At 42.1% G+C, this 9,132-nt stretch overlaps 1 pseudogene; it reads right to left on the reverse strand.

The window, feature by feature from the left end:
• Nucleotides 1-5,088: 5,088 nt before the first annotated feature.
• On the reverse strand, nucleotides 5,089-6,955 carry LOC143610031 (transcription factor MYC2 pseudogene; annotated as a pseudogene).
• Between the last annotated feature and the right edge of the window lie 2,177 nt (nucleotides 6,956-9,132).

Genomic DNA, 9,132 nt, shown 5'->3' on the forward strand with positions numbered 1-9,132 from the left:
TACCTTTTGCATACATGTTTCACACTTCCCTTTATTAATTTTGAGCAATATGACAACATTGTATTGACATCAAACTAAAAATAAAACGAAGTAAAACATACATGCGCGAGCTTCAAGCTCAGACGCGTTAACGAGTTTTTAACTCTAAAACGTCAGGGCCTTAGCCTAATAATATGAGCCTTAGCTCAAATTACTCATAGCATCCATCCTACGTATTGTGCAGCTGGACCATAAAAATACCTAAGCACAACTAAGGCAAAGCACATGCCAATGCATAGTTGTTAAGGTCTTAGGTCGGGGCCGCGCATGGGATTATAATGGATATAGGAAGAGTAACACATACTGACACGTAAAGGCTAAAAAACTCATTCATAATTCCCTATAATAAATGCACGATAACGTCGCGCAAAAGAGGAATAATGAAATGCCAAGGCACGTGTCAGCATATTCAGAATATCGCAAAATAACTTGAAATATGACAACTGTTAAGGATTAAGTAAAAATAATTTCCTTACAACCTTGTTCAAGTTTCAATGTGTAAGCATACCTTATATTCAAAAAGCACACGCATGCAATATAAAGAGATGAATTGGGAATACGCAAGATGCGAATAAGGGAAAAACAAAATTTCATTCCAAAACATAGAAGTTTACAAATTTACAAATGATGAGGTAAAAACTACAAACACAAAAAAAAAAAAAAAAAAAAAAAAACAAGAAGGCCTTTTCAAGTCTCTATGTTAATATCAGCCTCTTCATCTTCCTCATCATTATTTCCTCCCTCAGCATCTGGCGCAGCCCGCTCCTCGTCATCTCCAAACTTACCATAATCAAGCTGTTCGTCTTGAATATAGTCGTCTTCTGTCATGATAGCGTCAGGAGTAGGTCCATTGGCCACGCCAAAGCCGCTGGCAGAGGTAGCGTTGCCCGCGCCATCATCATTGCCACCAGTCCCTTCAAATTCATCAAGTAATTTCTTTAAAGCGCCAAGATCGGGCTGGTCAGCAAGCGCGGCTATCTGCAAGTCACAAGGAACAGTATAAGTACAAAAGATTATGAAAATAAGTCAAGTACTTCTCCCCCACCTCAGCCATGTCAGCGCAGACAGCGTCGAGCTGATAAGGGTAGTCGGATGGATTCTTCTTTAGCATGCCATATTCATAACCATCCTTAAACCCCTCAGCCCGACCCACCAAGCGCGACGCCGCATTACAGTCCATCACAAGGGTCTGAAACTCGTCTGAGTATTTCATGGCATAAGCGCAACGAGTCACACCCTGTGAAATCAGCCATTACGGTCCTGCGCGAGGGAAGAAACAGATGTCTCAAGAGCAGGGATTTGAGAGTTTAACAACTCAACAGTTTCCTTGGCTTGTCTTAGCTCTTCTTTGTCAGACGCTGCTGCCGCCAAGGTTTCATTCTTTTCCGCTCGCGCAGCATCGAGCTCTTTCTTCAGGCGCGCAACCTCACTCTCCAATAAAGATTTTTCAGTATTAACCTGCGCAATAGTTTGGTCACGCGCCTCCACTGCCAACTCCAGGTCACGCGCTCGACGCGCGTACTTGGCCGCATCTGCCTCTGCCACTTGCAGTTTCTCCCGCGCAGCTGGCAGCTCAAGCCCGCGCTTCACAAAAGCAGCGTTGGAACTTGCCCGGTTCTCGCTAAGTTCTGCTTGGAGTTTCTCAGCTTTCTCTCGGGCATCAGAAAGATTCCAAGCAGAAATCTTAGCCTCTTGCTTGGCCTCCGCAAGGGCATCACGTACCTTTATTAATCATTGCGAAGCTCTTGGGAGGCAGCAAAAAACGCAGACCCAGCAAAAAGGTGGTCATTAAGCAAATCCACGCGAGCGCGGTCCTCTTGAAACCTCCTTTCAGCTGGAGGAACAAAGTGAGCCCAAAAGTCTTCACATACGCCCAAGGATTGGAATGAGCTCTCTTCAGTGATACTCCAGCTCGGGCGGTATATGTGATCGGCTCCCTACAAACACAAAGCAACGCAAAGAAAAGTTTTAGTTATCTAAACACTAATTTGGAAGTCTGCACAGCGGAGCAAAATAAACTTATACCTGAGGAGAACCGGCAGAAAGATTAGCGCCAGCTGATGAGCTCCTGCCTGCCCCATGAGAAAAAGGCTGCGCCACGAAATCTCGTGGCGCTATAGGGCTTACGCGGCCACCATCAGAATTTTCAAAATTAACCTCCTCATCATCCTCTATAACAGGTCTCTTCTCCTGTGTCTTGGAAGAATCAAAAATAGTCTCACGAGTAGGGTTGCGCGCAGGAGGAGGTGAGGGAGGTCTTGACGCTGTTAGAGCAGCGCGAAAAATAGTCTCCTGCTCCTTAGTGATCCCAATGAGGGGAGATTCGGTACTTGTTGGAGCAGGAGCAGAACTAACGGCGCCAGCGCTAGCAGTGCCACCAGCAGCTTGTGTGCCAGCTATAATTCCTATGAAAAAACCAACAAGAAGAAATGATTCATGACTTGAACTAAAGGAAAAAATCAGACAATTAAAGCGCAATAAATACCTTGGTGCACCGCAGTCCGCGAATTAAGCATCGCCATGAAGTCCATTTTCCCCCTTTTTGAGGGCAAAACAGAGGACATCAAAACAACCTTCGGCATAGCCTTGGCACCTTGCTGCGCTTGAGGTTGAGCTACCAACGTTGCCGGCTCTACAAACATTTGAGTGAACAAAGCTTCATTAATAACTCTATCGGAATCACGCTCATAAAACCACAAAATATAAACAAAGTATACCTGTTGGAGAAGACGAAACAGCAGGCGCAGCACCGCTTCCCTTGTCCGCCGCGCGCAGAGATGAGGTGGCAGCACCATACCTCGTGTGGACTGGAGGATTGCCCACACCTTGAGGCAAAGAAGACGAGGAAAACTTGGAAGTAAAACCCTTGGTTTTCTCAAGTTCCTTAACTTGAGTAGGAGGAAGATTCTGGGCAACAGAGGCATCATCTTTTTTCTATTTTTACTGGCCCCTGCGCCAGTTTTGCCTTTAGCCTTGCGCTTGAGTTTTTGCGCTTCAGCTTCTGCCTCCTCCCCTTCCTCTTCCACAGGCTCTAACTCATAATTAGCGAGCGCATCTACAATACGCGCAACAGAAATGTTAAAACCAAATTTGGTATTCTAAGGGCCTAAGCACAAATACAAAGGCTTACCAGGCGCATCGCTGTCAAAGCAAAATTCTAAATCGACAGGGATGAACATATCATCGAAGCGATCAGGGAAAGCAACTTCCCCAGCGTTCAGCGCGACAGAGCCACCTTCTGTATGCTCGTCATAGGCGGCGTGGATGTATTCCTTGCTTTCTGCATAAAACAAGACAAGTGATATCAGCAAAACGAATTATACTCACGCAGAATTAATGCAATGAACAAACAACCCACCTGAGCCATCAACATGGATGACAGGCTCAGTCTCGCTGTCAGTCCACCTCTTGCTCATACCAACCCCCACCAGCGCTTCCTCGCAAATATTCTTGGCGGTGGATGGTTCAGCAGATAATTTTTCAACCCTCGCGCCAGATGGATTCTTAAGAACGTCATCATCCGCGGGCGCGGAAGTAATCGCGCGCATGGTCATATGAATGGGAATAACACCAGCCTTGATACAAAAGAATTTTTCAGCCCAGTCATGAAGGCTTTTGAAGGTAACAGTGCAGCACTTAACCTTCTGACTGCGCGGTGTGAATGAGAACCAAGAATCTTGGATTTTCGGTTTATAAAAATATTGAAAGCGCCGAGGGGTGGGCTCCTCGCGCTGAGCTTTGCACATGAACTCAAAATGAGACATGCGCACTAATCCAAAGGGATGGACTTGAGATATATGAATCCCGTAAAATTGGAGGAGCACACCTATAAACCTCGTCATCGGAAGACGAAGATTACAGTTGGTGAAAAAATGAGAATATAAAGAGATATAGCCGGCGGGAGGATCCGCCGCCGTCTGCCCGGTCGCCGGGAGCAGACAACCATACTCAAGGAGAAAACCCTGAGAGGCGACGAGATTATCAAAATCAGGTTGTTTCAACTTGCAGGGAATCTCATCCCATCTCTGATGCATGTCAACACCAACCAACCACGTGCATTGACGATTCGTTTTAACCAAAGGGATGGAATTTCGCGCAACGCGCGTACAAGAAAAGAAAAAGAAAAAACAAGCCCTATTGAAAAAGCAAACTATTAATTCTAATATCTATCTTACCTCGCTCGCGCGAGACAAGACACACATTAGACTGGGGGAGCTTGAAGGGGTATACACCCGCCTTAACATCGAGCGGGGCAGGTCAACCCACAAGATATAGACAAGAGGCTTGAAATCAGGATGTCATGAAGACACAAAGCCAAAACCTATGCGCAAGTGCATGAAACACCTGCGCGTGGCGCATATCACATATGCACACAACACACACATTTAGTGTGAGAATAAAGAGAAGACCCTGCGCATCCCGGGGATAGGCGCATAAAGGCCGCGCGTAAGCGACACACAACAAATGAGACAATAGTCTAATCCAAATCAGGATGAGGACAACCATGATTGTACTCATCAGACAACCTTCCAGAAGGTATCTTTTAAGGAATAAAGAATGTGCTGATGTAGACAGCTGCCAATGAAGGGTGGACAACTCAGCAAAGCCCATGTGCCACCACGTGATGGCACATGAGTCAGGTGAATACCTTGGTCAGAGAATAATCAATGAAAAAGCACCAGGTGTCCTAAGTACACATGGCGCGAAGCAATAGGAGGAGGCCAAAAAGGCCCTAATTGGGTCTGAGCCCAATCATTGAAAACCCTAATACTATAAATACCACACGACCTCAACAGTTGGGGAGAAAAGAAAATATATTCTAAGTCCTTTACTCATTTTCACATCCTGATTATCCTCTCCTACAATATCTGATTCTCACACCGGAGGGTTACCCCAAAGAGGACCCATCTGTCCCTTTCTGAGGGGTAAGCTCACGGTGCTGTTCGTTTTGTAGGTGAAAGAACACGTATCTCGGAAAACCATCGGTGATATAGCACACTCGTACCCGAGGAACGTTGATCGTATACAAGTAAGTCGATACACGCTTCTTCAGATCCTAATCATCGCGTCCCAACCTATCACTTTCACATCCACATCCAGATCCAGATCCGCCCTCGGAAACAGATCGGACGCTTTCATGTCCTCCGTTACAGTGGAGGAACACGTCTGTCGAGAATCCTTGTTCGTTAACTCTTTCTTCAACACCTCCACTCGGTTCCTCAACTCTTCTTTATCAGACTCCGAGTTTTCCACTTTCGCCTTCAACTCGTTAATGTACAATATCGCATCCCCGACGAGCGACGCCTTGTCCATTTTCGAAACATTCGGCACCACCGCCCGTAGCGCGTAGAACCTTTGGTTTAGCTTCTCCCTCCTCTGCCTTTCCGCTTCCACGTGATTCAACGGCTCTTCTCGCCCATTCGCCGGCTTCCGTCCTCGTTTCCGCGGCTTCTTCTCGGGTTCCACAACGCGAATGCTCTCCGCTTCTCGTATCACCGACGCGTCAAGGTCCGAGTGGTCAGAATCCGCTCGGGTTATCTGCACACCACCCGATTACACATTGCTCGAAGGCGGGATCACTCGCGAGACGAACGAGAGCATCCCGTCTTCGTTACTACCACACGAAGTCGAAGATCTCTTCTTATTATTATTACCATTACCATTACCATTATTAATATTAATATTATTATTATTATTCTCTTCATGAGCTTTACTTTTACTCTCACCGAAATTCAAAATCTTACCGGATTCCGCCTTATGATACGACGAATTCACAGTTTTACCATTACCCGCCACGTCGACAGATCTAAACTCAGTAAAATTCAACTCACGGCTACCAAAAAAACCCGGTACCACGGTTATCAACAGATCTAGGGTTTTCAGGATTAGGGTTTTGAAACGGGCCATGAATCATGGCGCGTGAGTCCCCACGCGCCGCCTGAGAGCCACCCACATCAACCGAATCCTTAGCCGTGATGACGTCAGCGGCGGCCGTGGAAGAAGCCACCGGATCCGTGAGCCAAATCGACGACGGGTCGTCGTCACCACCGTCAACCGGATCCGTATTCATTTGCATCATCATCATATTAAACGAAGCTTTAACTTTCTTAACCACATCCGGGTTTTGATGAATCAACTCCGTCGAACCCAACTCGATAACGCCGTCAGCAGACGGAATACAAACAATCGTGTAACCCAAACCCTTGTCCTTGCCTTGCCCGTTCGCAGTGAGATGACATCAGCCGGTCAACGCCGTTGACCCACACCGGTTGGTTCGTAACCACCGCCTGACCCGGTAGCCCGTTACCGTTAACAAACGACTGGGTCATCGAGATCAAGAAAAACCACTCCGTATCCGTCACTTCCTCGTCGATGACGTCATTCTCCGGCGCCGGAGTACCGGAGATCATCGAATTAAGCTCCCGGAGCACTTTTTTCCGGTACTGTTGTTCAGCTACAGAAGTGGCTGAGACGGTGGGTTTGAGTTTATTAACCTCGCATTTGTAGTACCCGTCACCCCAGCCTAACACCGGCGTACCGGAATATTCGACGACGGATGACTGCCAAAAGATGGCGTAGGTCCATGACTCTGTGGCTGTGTCTATCAGACCCTGAAGACGTTGCTGTAACGTGTCTTGGTTGAAGTCGTTGACGACGGAAGTTGAAGCTGAGGATGACGTCAGCGGGACTGTGGGAGTGGTGGTGGTTGTCCAGATGGAAGTAATGTCGGAGGAGATGAAGGCGTCCATCATGGAAGCGTTGTCATCAGCTGTCCAAGTATTCATCATAGTATTATTAAGACGGTAATCTGTCATTCCATAAACCGGTTGTTCGTTTGTTTGGTCGGAAGGTAGGTAGGTGGCGGCGGGAGGGAGGGAGAGTGTGTGTGTGTGTGTGAAATAAACGTGGGAAATGGAAATAATAATAATAATAATAATAATAATATTATTATTATTATTAATAGGAGGGGAGTGGATGGATGGATATTATTATTATTGAGGATTGGATGTGTGTGTGAGAATTGTGGAAGGAATGGTGTGGTTTCTATGAACGCCAAAAGAAGTGTCCGTTTTATCGACACGTTTTTTTACATCTTTTGCCCGACAAAAGGTTATAACATGGTATTTTTGAAACACGGTAACTCATTATTATATGACGTGTATACTGAATAATACAGGATTTGTATAATTTTTTTTGTAGTCAAAGGAAATACTGGAGTTATTTAGCTTTTTTTTATGATGGATGTTCGTTATCTTGACGGTAATATAAAATTGTAAATATTTTTTTATTTAAAAAAATTTGCGGGAGTAACTAAATTTGTGATTCACGTAAGTTAAAGAATTGTAAGTGTTTTTACCGGTGTCATGTTAAAATGCTGCTTAATACTTGTGTATCACAAAATGTTCTAAGTCATGAAAAGACGTTTTTTTTTTTGCAGTAGGGCTGTAAATGAACCAAACTTTCAGTTGACCGTTCGTGAATCATTCGATTTGAGGTTTTTTTATGTTCTTTTGTTTAATAAATGAACGAACATGAACAATAAACTTTGTACAATTAGTAAATAAATGAACATAACTAGAGCCATGTTCATTCAATTGTGTTTGTGAACGTTCGGTAATATGTCCATGAATGTTTATTCATATTCGTTTGTATATGTTGTCCATAAAAAAGTTATACATTTATTTATTTGTCTTAACATTTTATATTATTTAATTTATAATTTATTATCCCTTACATAAATAAGAAAATATATTCTCACTTTGTTTTCTAACCTTCTCATTTCTTTCTTCATTATTCACATTCAACCTTAATCTCTTGACTCCACCTATTTTATTAGTATTCATGAACCATTTTTAAACACATTTATTTCCTTAATGAATGAACACAAATATAATATCCCTGTTCGATAAATGCTCATGAACATATTTTTTATTTAATAAACAAACAACTTGTTCGGTTCATTTACAAATCTATTTGGCAGACTAATGTCAAAAGAATTCTTTTCACAAAGGAAAATGCTTCTTTTTTTGATAATTATATTTTGTATTAGCTTTTTATTGAATACATATGAGAGAATGCAAGTTTTTATGAATATATAACTGATATGTAAAAAATATGTAACTTATTTCTAGTTCACCATTAAGTGAGCCTATAATTAAACATTGATTACAAGCTAGTGAGCTACTAATAAGAGAAATCCTATGATGTTAGATTGTTAGCATTACATGTTTGAAGTAATTTAAGGTGTAAAGAGGTATTTATTTATACATATACAAATTTATGGATGTAATATAGGTTATAATGTAGGTTATATTATTTAATAATAAGTTAATAACCAAAAGTATTAGGTTTAGTTGCGCCTAATTTACATCCTTCCATACTCCCAGTTGATAATTATCATTAGGATTTTACAATAAATATAGATAGAAGTGTTAGTGTTTTCTTTTTTTCTTTCAAACGACTAGTATTTTATGTTTTAGCCTGATTTATTGGTATAGTGATATAGTATCATTCGTTACAAATTTGACATAGTGAACTGGAAGTGCAACGTTTAAAGATTTTTTTGTGAATATAAAATTTGTTGTTAAAAAGGATTCTATTTTAAAACAAAATTTAACACACGGTGAAATTATTTTTTTTTTCATTTTTTCCCTTTTACTTCATAGATCAATTTGGATCTTTGATAACTTGCATTCTTTTAGCTCTTATTAAAAAACCGAATACATGGTAAATAATGGTCGTGTTAAAAAAAATTCTCGCCGTTCTTGTGTAATCTTTTTTAAAAATGTAGTTGTATTTGAAATAAAGTATTTTTTTAAATATTGTAAGTTGCACAAGTGCCATTATTTTGTGGGTAACATGACGAACCAAACCGATTCTGACCAATAAACAATAAAACACTGTATCGAACTGATACTGGCATTTGTTTTATAGTATTGAATCAATGTAAAACATGTGTTGATATCCTTTTTGATATATCACAACTTTACTTTTATTGTTTTTCTCTTTATGTTACTATAACAAATGATAGTAGCATAATGAAAATGATAGTAGCATAATGAACCAAATCAAAATCGATTGAATTAGCACCGG

Source organism: Bidens hawaiensis, unplaced genomic scaffold (assembly GCF_021521415.1).
Source record: "Bidens hawaiensis isolate Kalapana, Puna unplaced genomic scaffold, B.hawaiensis_p1.1 tig00023627_1, whole genome shotgun sequence".
Taxonomy (NCBI): Eukaryota; Viridiplantae; Streptophyta; class Magnoliopsida; order Asterales; family Asteraceae; genus Bidens; species Bidens hawaiensis.